Below are 11,998 nucleotides of genomic sequence, written 5' to 3'. Positions count from 1 at the left end.
CTGTTCAAAATATGATTGGTGTAAAATATATTTTTTGTTTGATACGCATTTTGATAAGTGTATTAGCTATTTCATTTTCTTTGTTTTGTGCGAATAGAAACGGAACAGAAATTCATATTAACGTACCACGGTGCCATACATAACATAAAATGTTAGTTTAGAAAAAATGGGACGAAATACAGGAAAACTAACTTGTGAATATACCAGGATATTGAAATTTGTCGACCTAATACATGAATCTAGGAAGGAAATAAAAACCTAACCCGAAAGAAAAATCAAATTATTAAAAGAAGAAACATAAAAGATGTATATGGTGTGATGAATAAGTTTGAATGTTCGAAATTCTCAATAAAATAAAATGTCATTTGACATCAAGTTACGTTCAAAAAATTTTATGATACAAATTTCTCTCTGATGTTTACTAACCTCAGTCTGAAGAGCCCTTACTTGCAAGTTTACTGTTAGAACTACGCTGTTTACTTTTATTAAACGGGATGGTCTGGTTCTTAGGGAAACTGATTCGTAATCTACTTGCCCTTTGACCAGTGGGGGCAATCTAATATTACGGTTAATCCCACTATTCGTTTGTATACAACATTAGAAAGTTGGTAGTGGGTGAAATATTAATCAGTTTTATTCCCTGTTGTCTATCACTACAAAATTACGGACAGCTAGCTCAAATAACACTCAAGTAGCTTTCGAGAAGTACAACAAACAAACCAAATAAATATTTTAGAAACGCCCCACCCAACCCCTATCGCTGGTGGCTCAGCGCAAAATTTGAGTCCTTGTAACACTAAACATCAAGTTTTCATACCCACAGTGGGCACAGCACAATTTTCCCATTTTCTAGATTTGCACTTAAGAACGAACTACAAGAAATTGTTATCCAACGCATGCATTACTAAAGGTCTGAGATAAGTATAATAACTCATTTAATGTATGGTAAAACTTCCAAGTACTTTACTTCCTCAGAAAGTTCAAATATTATTCCTATTTAAAGAGTATTATATGTTTAGTTATTACATTACTGGGATCTCTTAAACCACATTAAAAACCTCCACTTTTTATTTTGTGTTTACAGTTGCTATGTTTCACTGATTAACAATTGTTTTAAAATGAAAACTCGAATGTTACTCAGGTTTAATATTGACACTAAGATAAAAAGTATTGGAATTTAAAAATCACTCAGAATTGGCTGGGAATAAAAATGAAAAATCGCTAGTTGAAATCTATTAGTAATTACTGCACGGATATCAGGATGCCCAATAATAACACCAAACGGAAACACAAGCGACAGGTTAAAAATTAAATTCTAATTTATTAACTAAGCGAGTAACGATTACTAAACGTTGTAATATCAAAATCAGGACGTGGTAACTTAAAAAGTTACTATTATTAAATTTTTGAATTAGTTATTCGAGAAGGGATTTTTTAACAATGTAACGACGACAAATAACGAAAAAATATTATGGTAAACACTATTCGCTTGGGTTATTTTAAAGTAGCTTATCATTATCACGACAGGGCTTCATAATTATAAGAAAAAATATTTGTTTGATAAACTAGGACGATCAGCAATAAAGAAAAAAACTGTCAAAATTAAAACTTTGGATTGTTTGTTTTGAATTTTGCACAAAGCTACACGAGGGCTATCTGCGCTAGCCGTCCCTAATTTAGCAATGTAAGACTAGAGGGAAGGCAGCTAGTTGTCACCGCCCACCGCCAACTCTTGGGCTACTCTTTTATCAACGAATAGTGGGATTGACTGTCACATCATAACGCCCCCACGGCTGAAAGGGCGAGCATGTACGGCGACGGGGATTCGAACCCGCGACCCTCAGATTACGAGTCGATGGTTTAACCCACCTGGCCATGCCAGGCCAAGACTTAGGAAGAAAAGACGTTTGTGCGTTGCCTTTGGTTACATTATTTGTTGTTGTTTATTTCAGTTGTGATAGCAACATCCGAAACTGATTGGTTCTTGTTTAGTTGTATGTACTTCCAGAAATAAAGTCTGAACCAAATGTTTGTTAATACTATTATTATTACTATGTATCGTCAACACATTTAAATGTGATAACACAGGTGTTACACGTTTTCATCAAAAATAATTCACACAAAAGTGGTACTTACCTTTTATTCATAGCATGAAGAATAAGGTGTTTATTATGTTTTGTTTTGTTTTCGGAACTTCGTTCATACTTGTTTCTAAAACACGTTGTCTTCCAGTATCTTCAGCTTGGTTATGACAAGCTACCTTCTCTCTAATCTTTCACTGCTAAATTAGGGTCGGCTTGCGGACATCGGTCTCATGTAGCTTTGCACGAAATTCAAAAACGAACAAACAAGTTTTTCTTGTTAACACACGAAGTTTAGCTGCAGTTAACACATCGAATATTCGGTTGTTTATTTGACTGTTTTTTTGTAATTTCAAGCAAATTTACACTAGGGCTATCTGCACTAGCTGTCCCTAATATAACAGTGAAAGACTGGAGGAAAACAGTTAGTCATCATCACCCACTACCAATTCTTGGGCTACTATTTTACTAACGAATAGTAGGATTGACCGTAACTTTATAACGTCCCCACGGCTGATAGGGCGAGCATGTTTGGCATTTGAACCCGCGACCGAGAATGTGAATGCAGGAGATGAATGTTAGGGATTATTAAAGATAATCAAACATTATCACAAAATTATGTTTTAGAGTGATCACATCGTCTAGGGATGAGCACTTGTGTATCAATGGTGACAAAATATATCCCAGGATTTAATTTGAGAAGTTCGTTCTTATCCTGTATGCCCCAGTTGCGTGACGGGAAACTTTATTCCAGATAAGTACAATTTTGTTTTCTATATTGTTAGGTTAAATATAAATAATTTTTATATTATCAGTATAAACTGACAGTACCTATGGTCATTTTTCTTTCTAAACTTATTATATATTTGCATATCTCTAACAATCTGCTTATGTAATGTATCATTATTCTAATCCATATTCTAACAATCTGCTTATGTAATGTATCATTATTCTAATCCATATTCTGAAAGAGAGTGTTTGCAGCAGAAACGTTGCAGTAAATCAAACCGAATATTTTGATATACGCTAAAAACATAGATCGTGAAACGCTTATTTTGTTTGTTTAAAAGCAACGCAACCTCCAGTTATCTGATATGTTCACCGTGGAGGATCAAACGCTGGACCTTTGCGTTGTAAGTCGGAAAACTTATCGCTCTCTCATCGGGGAGCTGTCAAGCAAACTACGTATAAATCGTTTGTTCGTTTTTGAATTTCGTGCAAAGCTACTTGAGACCTATGTCCGCTAGCCGTCTCTAATTTAGCACTTCAATGTGACTTCAATATGAAGCAGCAAATGTTTATACAAACTTTCCATATCCTCACAGAGTAAACTGAAAATCCTCGCATTGAGTTGTCTTGGTTTTATAAAATTAACTATTTTTATGACATCACCTAATACCTCTTTTAAGTTTTCTGACATTCGTTTTATTGCAAGTGCATGACGATGAAGACAGCAGTGGATACTCTCGATATCCGGGTTTTTATTTTTTTTGCGTGCTACTGCGCCTGAAAATTTTCCAGTCATATTTGCAGCCCCATCAGTGCAAATACTTGAGCAAAACTGCCATTAGATCTCATGTTCTTCCATAAATATATCGATCAGTTTAAATATCTCTTCGCTTGTTGTTTGAGAAGGCAAAGGTTTGCAAATTAGCATGTCTTTTTCAAAACTAGCTTCGTGAATAAAGCGAACAAACATAAGCAACATCGCATAACTTGCGACATCTGTTGATTCATCCATCTGAAGCGAAAAAGTTGGACTTGCTTTCACTCGCCTTATAACCTCCTTTAAGTAATTTGCTGACATATCCTTGATTCTTCGAGAACCGAGTTGTCAGAAAGGGGCACAGAGTTAATGTTTTTAAGAAATTTTTCACCAATCGTTCAATCTACCAAATCTTTTATGGATGGTTTTATCAAATCTTCTGCAATTGTATGAGCTTCGTCTGCTTTTGCAGTGCGGTAACTAACACGATATGAAGCAATAAGAACACCTTTGTTGTCCTGATGTGATGTCAGTGTTTACTTTGCTTGTTAAGAGGTAAGTGTTAAAATATTTATTTCTACTCCTAACCTACATAGCCCCCCAGTGGCTCAGCGGTATGCCTGCTGACTTACAACGCTAAAATTCAGGTTTCAATACCCGTGGTGGGCAGTGCACAGATAGCCCATTGTGTAGCGTTGTGCTTTATTCAAAACAACAACAACGACATGCTGACCCAAGATCAGTGTTGCCATAACGAAGCCAGAAATAAAGATCTGGCGTGTGTCTAAAACTCAAACAAAATTAAACTTGACGTCATGCGGGCTCATTGGTACCAAGTTTGTCTAATTAAACTACAACGAATCTAACCTCACCTAATAATTACCAATTATAATTGTCATAAATGTAATTATACTTCATATAAATATACTTTGAAATTGAAACAATTGATACTACATCTAATTACATCACAATGTTTCAAATTTGGACAAGTTTTAGCTATGAGGTCATGTTTTATTTTGTTTCATTTCGTTCGAGATTTAGCCGCTAATCCAGATCTGGCTTTTAAAAGACAGTAGGCATCACTATCCAAGGTTGACAGATGTTTCATACGAAAATTGCTCGGCTATCTTGCCTCTCCAATGACGCATGCGATTTTGAGATGGTGCCATATCTACTAGCAACCAGCGGTGCTATTGTCGAAGTTCATTGAGACTGTATTAACACTTTCACCGCGAGAACCCTGATCTAAATAAAATCGTCTGGCGTTAGGCAAAATAAAATATTAAAAGGCCCAATGCGCGATAACGTGTTGTATTAAAGATATATTTGTACTTTTTTAGGAAAAATATTAATATTTTAAAATTTCCTCGAGAAGCCCCAGATACGTAACTATGGCGGACCATGGTTTTTCAAATTGTGTTCCAGAGGACCCCCCGCCCAATAAATTTAAGAAAGATAATATTTCCCTAGCTGTGTTCTCGTGTTCTAAACATTTTCTTCATATTACACAGATACCACACGATCTCAAACCTCCACACAGCTCCTCTCCATCTTTTTATTTATTTGTTGCTATGGCATTGTTTGCTGATTAGGTATTGATTACAGTGTTAGCTTGGTCTATATTAACTGTAGTTACTAGCCCTACTGGTGATAACTAAGTTACCGAAACTATTCGGCTCATATGTAAAATAAAGATTTTACTGTCATTTTTGCTAAAAAATAAAAGAAGTATTTATTGCTTATTAATATTAATATCGTACCAAGTGGCCTGGAATTAAGTTTATGGTTGATCTTTTAGTAAACACCGTCAGCTACGTTTATTCGCAGTAAGGATAATAAACTAAACGCGAAATATTTCGCAAGAAATCTGCCATTCGTCTATATTCTGTCTTTGGTAGCTTTACTCCAATTTTTACCATTTTAGATTAAGAATTATCTAGCTAAGATATTAGCAAGAAAGTATATATATACCTTTACATAAAGAACGAGAAAATATAAAAAATTCTCTTATTAAAGAGCGTCCTCTCAAATAGGTAACGTAAACTATATTATCTGTGAATTATCAAATAATATGTGTGCTTCTAAGCAACAAACTTGGGATTTTAGAAAAGCGAGAAACAATTTCATTAAAACTGTATCGATCAGTTGGAACTTTCCGTAACAAAATTATTTTTACAACTTTATTACCCCTTTCCTCAGTGGTTCAGCGGCAAGCTTGAAGGCTTAAATCGCTAAAATTTGAGACTTGATATCGTGGTGGGCATAGTGCAGATAGATGAAGTTCATTGTGTGGCCTTTTGCTAAAACAACAAATAAAGAAATTAGAAACTTATTAGCTACCGATGCACTGTTTAATGAAACCTTTAGCCTAACGTTGACACTAGTATAGTAATTCCATTAAACTCTAAATTTCCTTGCAAACGTAATTTGTGAATAGAATTTTCAGGTAGTTCGAAAATGTAAAACCCAAAATTTCATGTTCATCGAACGAAAAATTAACATTTCTACACTTATCTCGCATGTTTCAATAACTTAGGTGTTTTTTTATAGCAAAGCCACATCGGGCCATCTGCTGAGTCTACCGAGGGTAATTGAACCCCTGATATTAGCGTTGTAAGTTCGTAGACTTACCGCTGTACTAGCGGGGAGCATAGCGTAAGGAAATAATAATAATCGTTCTTTCAGCTTTTAACTGCGAGACGTCGTCAGTGATGTGCTCGTTATTAACCTCGGAAAAAAATCATCTACGAATCGAAAATCAATTTTGAAAGCTTCTTATAATTTTCAATACTTTATTATGATCAGTCCGAACATAGCGTTCCTGCAGAAAGTTTAGCTTTGTTATAAATACCCCCAACAGTCCAGCGATAAAGTTTGAGGATTTACAAAGCTAAAATTTATGGTTGAATTTTTGCTGTAGGCACAACACAGCTTTGTGTCTAACAAAAACTCATTTCAGATAATTACAAATGTGTATGATTGTCTGTGACTGATTTAAGCCGTTTTATAATTTATCTCAAACCTGCCGTAAAAATGAAGGTAAACTTTATATTCACCTGAACTCATCCGAGGGTCACGGGTTCGAATCCTCGTCACACCAAACGTGCTCGCCCTTTCAGCCGTGGAGGCGTTATAAAGTTACGATCAATCCCACTATTCGTTGGTAAAAGAGTAGCACAAGAGTTGGCGGTGAGTGGTGATGACTAGCTGTCTTCCCTCTAGTCTTACACTGCTAAATTAGGGACAGCTATACTTGAATTCTAGGAGTCTATGATCTTACCTTTCACTCACCCACCCTCTCGCACATGATACTACATTCTGGATGAAAATTCCAACTTCTCGTTAACTCTCATTGATTGTGAAAGACATCTTGAACTTTGCTAATTGGCTTGTAAAATTAGGCGTCAATTTGATTTTATTGAACATTTCGGAGCTCGAGAAATCTAACTCTGCTTTTAATCTTCTGGGATAAAATTTTAAGTTGAAAACAAAACATCAACAATAACAAAATGCTGCGCTTAAAATGAAAAATTACATTTAAAAATGTTTTACATGTATGTAATTCCTTTGGATCTTTATTTCGGAAGTTCATGCAAAGTTATACAAGGGCACTGCGCTAAACGTTTGTGATTTTAAACTTGTAGACTAGGGAGAGAAGTTAAGTAATAAATATCAGCACTTTAGCTGCGGTATTTGAATAAAATGGGATTTTGACTGTCATTCTTACAACGCACAAGGGTCATAAATTGCGGAACATGCTTTTATAACATGGAGATATAGATGCACAGTCGGTACCCTAACGATAGTCTACACCCGCTCTTTTGCATTGATCCGACAATATTTAATGTGTGTGTGTGTGCTCACACGTATACGACATACTGTGGTACGCATCTTATGCCAGCAGTGATGTCACACGTTACGCCCAGTGACGTACTTTGTCATCCACATGAATACCTAGAATGCCCATACGTGTCGCCTCGGACTTGTTTCTGACCTAGAAAGAGACCGCAAGAACAGAATGCATCCATTAAATCCACATTCTGTGTCTAGGAAGTACTTAAACTTTTATTAGGAGCTCTGCAGTTTCCAAATATAGTCTAATTAATAGCTTAGCAGATTGAGAAACAATAATTAAAGAATAGAATATAATAGTTTTAACGCTTTGGGATCAATAAATGCTGAATTTAAATGTTTGAAATTAACACGAGCTTTCGATACAACGATAGAGTGACTACCAGATTATTTCTATATTTAATAGCGCTACCTATGACCAAGAAAATTAATTTTTCTTTCATTGAAAGAAATACTAGCATTACAGTGTTTGCTGCCTTGCTGTATAGTAATCAACTCTGTTTTATTCCGAACGAAAAGTGTATTTGCGGCGATATAATTACTTCCCAGTTGTTATCTTTCTTCGCTGTTAAGTTAAAAGTCCAAGGTTTGAGCTGCGATATTGTCAGATATGAAAGTGTCGTAACTGTGAGACACCAAATCCTGTATTCGGTTAAGTGTAACCAAGAAAACAATGGCGCGACTTGTAATTAATTGTCTTACTTTTGTTATCAGTTCATAACAAGGGCTGGACCTTGGGGTTTTTGACCTGATCATTTAGCCCACTTGTCGAATGAAGTTTTGTTCAAGCTTAAAATACCAAATATTGTTTCGAGAATGTTACGTTTTCTGACAAGTATAAAACAAAAGGGAATTACTGTAAAGGCAATCGCAATAAAATATTTTAAAATATATATCATATTGTATCTTAATTAACTGTTACTCACCTTTGCTATAAATCTGTTTGTTTGTTTTGTGTGTTTTTAAATTTTGCGCAAAGCTACTCGAGGGCTATCTGAGCTAGCCGTCCCTAATTTAGCTGTGTAAGTCTAGAGGGAAGGCATGTGGTCATCACCACCCACCACCAACTCTTGGGCTATTCTTTTACCAAAGAATAGTGGGATTGACTGTAACTTTATAATGCCCCCACGGCTAAAAGAGCGAACATGTTTGGTGTAATGGGGATTCGAACCCGTGACCAAATTTGAAGGCCAAAACACCTTTAGCACAAAACACAACACAGATAGGCCAAGTGTAGCTTTTTGCTTAAGAATAGTAACACAGGCTTGTGATGGTTTTATTATGTTGAAGTTTTTTTAGGTTCTACAGTAAAATCTGTACGCTGAATCCGTAAAAGATATCAATTTTTCTCCATCACGTACATATTTTAAGAAAATGTTATGTGTACTTTTACATAAGTGATCATTTTAATTTTTTCGTTTAAATTAAGTCACATTTTGTTACGTTTAAAACATTGACAACCACTGGTTACAAATTTCTTTAGATCAATCGCGAAGCTGAGTAATAGTTTTTCTTCCAGATTTATAAAAAATAATTACGTGATAGAAAGATTATGAAAAACGTGTTATATAAATAACTTTTTATTAAGTTTAAATTCGAAGGCTTGAGAACTCGAACAACACTGACCATAGTAAACCTATATTTAATATAAATATGTATTAAAACTATGTTAATGCTACTAAGTTATTACTTTACATTATCCGCGGACTTATAACGCTAGAAATGGACGTTAAATAGCATTGGTGATCACAACACAGATAGCTTACTGCATATCTTTGCGCTTAACAACAAATAAACAAACAGTATTATTCACCAGATAAGCTAATAACATAATAAATAGAATGTTCACGCTTCGTCTTTATTTCGAAAATACTTTAATGAAGAAATCTATTCAGAATAATTAATTAATTAAAATAAAATCATAAAATGACAAAATTGATTCGAGAAGCTGCCTCACGCGCATAAGAATTTCACTGGTCAGTTACAATTTCCTTACATTTAAAGCATAAATTGACTCAATTTGTAAAGCAATACAAGGAGTAAAAGGCAAAAAAAGGGGACCAGTTAATTAGAAAATTGGATTAAAAAAACAGGACAAAAGGTTATATTTTATAACCAGATATTAGGACAGCAACTTTAAAATTTCCTTTTTTAATTAAGTTCAAGATCGTGTAATAATAGGAAAATCAGGTTATCTTATATCTCGACTGTAATTTTATCGTAACATAGTTTTAATCTTTACCCACAGTATTATTTCTAATCCTCACTCTATGACTCAGCGAAAAGTATGCAAGCTTACGATGCTAAAAATCGGGTTTCAATACCCGCAGCCCTCGTATAACACATTGTGTTGCCTTATACTTAACAACAAAACATATGTAACTTTTTTTTCTGAATATTAATTGGATTATTTTTCAATGTTTTGGGAACAGGGTGGGCAGGAGGTCAGTTGTACCAGAACCCCAAATCACAAGGTTACCTCCTAAAACTTTCAGTGCTCGTATATTTTATGTATTATAGAATTGTTATTTTTATCATTTCTGTACCTACTTATTTTTTTAATTTGTTATCTTTTACATATTTTCTATAAAAGTGAATTAAGACGTAAGAGGTCTCATTATAAGTCTATGCACCAGGGCTGTAAGAAATCAAGTGCCAGGCCTACTTGTGAGCAACATTCCAAATTTATAAAACATTTACGGAAAACATTAGTACCTGGATGTTGATCAAACTGAGAATCATGATATGTCAAAACACATAAATAAGTGTTAAATAAGTATATTTTTGTACCTTACAACTAAAGCCACAAAACAGCAAAAAAAAATCGTATTTTCTGTCTTAATGTTTGCTTGCTTTATGATTTAAATGGGCCCGGCATGGCCAGGTGGTTAAGGCACTCGACTCGTAATCCGAGAGTTACGGGTTCGAATCTCCGTTACACCAAATATGCTCGCCCTTTCAGCCGTGGGAGCGTTATAATGTTACAGGGTCAATCATTCGTTGGTAAAAGAGTAGCCCAAGAGTTGGCGGTGGGTAGTGATGACTAGCTACCTTCCCTTACACTGCAAAATTAGGGACGGCTAGCGCAGATAGCCCTCATGTAGCTTTGCACGAAATTCAAATCAGAAAAACAAAAAAATACAATTTAAATATATGTTGGATTTTCAATTTCAGTTGCATTTTATACGGCCCCTTTCAAAAGCAAAAAAAAAAAAAAAATCAAACATGAATTTACACAATATGTATCAAACAAACATTTATCATTAAAGAAGTCTCAGAAACGAATTCTCACAATATATAAGTGTATGGTCTCGTAATAAGAGCGCTCGACTTTGGGTGATGGGTTTGAATCCCATCTCTGAATATGCTCGCACTTTCAGCTATGGTGGGCTTCACTATTCTTGGTAAGGTGTAGCTCAAGAGCTGACGCTGAGTGGTGTTAACTAGCTGCCTTCATTCTAGTCTATTATTTCAAAATTAGGGACGACTGGTACAGATAGTTCTTGGGTAGTTTTGTGCGAAATTCAAGTAGATAAAAGTACACAACAAAGAATTTTTTTTTTATAATTGTTACTGTACAAACGTCTAACACAGAATCTTTTCACAAAGAAACTTGAAACCTCGAATGTTCGCAAATATATTTTTGCTTATTTATTGCATAAATCTACACAATGAACTATCTACATTCTACCCACCACGGGTATTAAAGCCCAATTTTTAGCGCTATAAGCCTGTACGAATCGCATACTAGAAAACACTATTACGTAGGAAAAGCAAGTTTTAGAAAATACGAAAAAAAATTTATAAACTACAAGTTTTAAGTTATCCCTAAACTAGCCACTGCTGTTGAATTAAAGCCTTATTCCAATTAACAGAGCGTAGACTTTGGTGTAACAAGAGACACGAATTCGATCGTATCCGCTCACAGGAAATAAAACAACGTAAAAGGAGTAGCAGATAATAATATTAGGAAGACGACGGAAAAAGAAGTAAGAATCAGATAACATTCGACAAAATTAACTGGTAAAAAGGAAGTATTGAAATATATTAACAGAAAACATGTAAGAAGTATCCAGTAGTCGTCACGTTGGTAAAACTCCTCAACCCCACCCTATGTTGATACAAGGGTAAAAGCACTAACGGAAAGTTTTGGAACTAGAAGAGCGGATGACAGTGAGAAATGAATTACGCGATGTGACTGCTTTGTTCTTGGAATTTGATAAAAATGGAAGTGACGTCAGAAACAACACTTTAGCCACCCTAAAAGATGCACCTACTTCAATACCATAAAGAGGCGGAGAGAGAGACACCTGGGAGACAATATCATCAACCAATTGTAGACCTTTGCGAGTTATGTTCTACAAAACAAACAGAGAGACAAAAGTAGTAATAAATGGCTGAACTATAAATTTCCTTTTCCCATTTTTTCCCCATGAAACACTGTACTCTAGGAGAAATGCATGCGAGCAATTCATGACTTTAAACAAAGCCTTTTTCGTAAATATTTCGAATGCCTGAAGTGAACAGTTCCGTATTCTTATCATGTGATTCTGATATATATATAAAGATATATGTTTGG

The sequence above is a fragment of the Tachypleus tridentatus genome, chromosome 7, assembly GCF_004210375.1.
Source record: "Tachypleus tridentatus isolate NWPU-2018 chromosome 7, ASM421037v1, whole genome shotgun sequence".
Classification (NCBI taxonomy): Eukaryota; Metazoa; Arthropoda; class Merostomata; order Xiphosura; family Limulidae; genus Tachypleus; species Tachypleus tridentatus.
Note: the sequence above shows the minus strand (reverse complement) of the source record.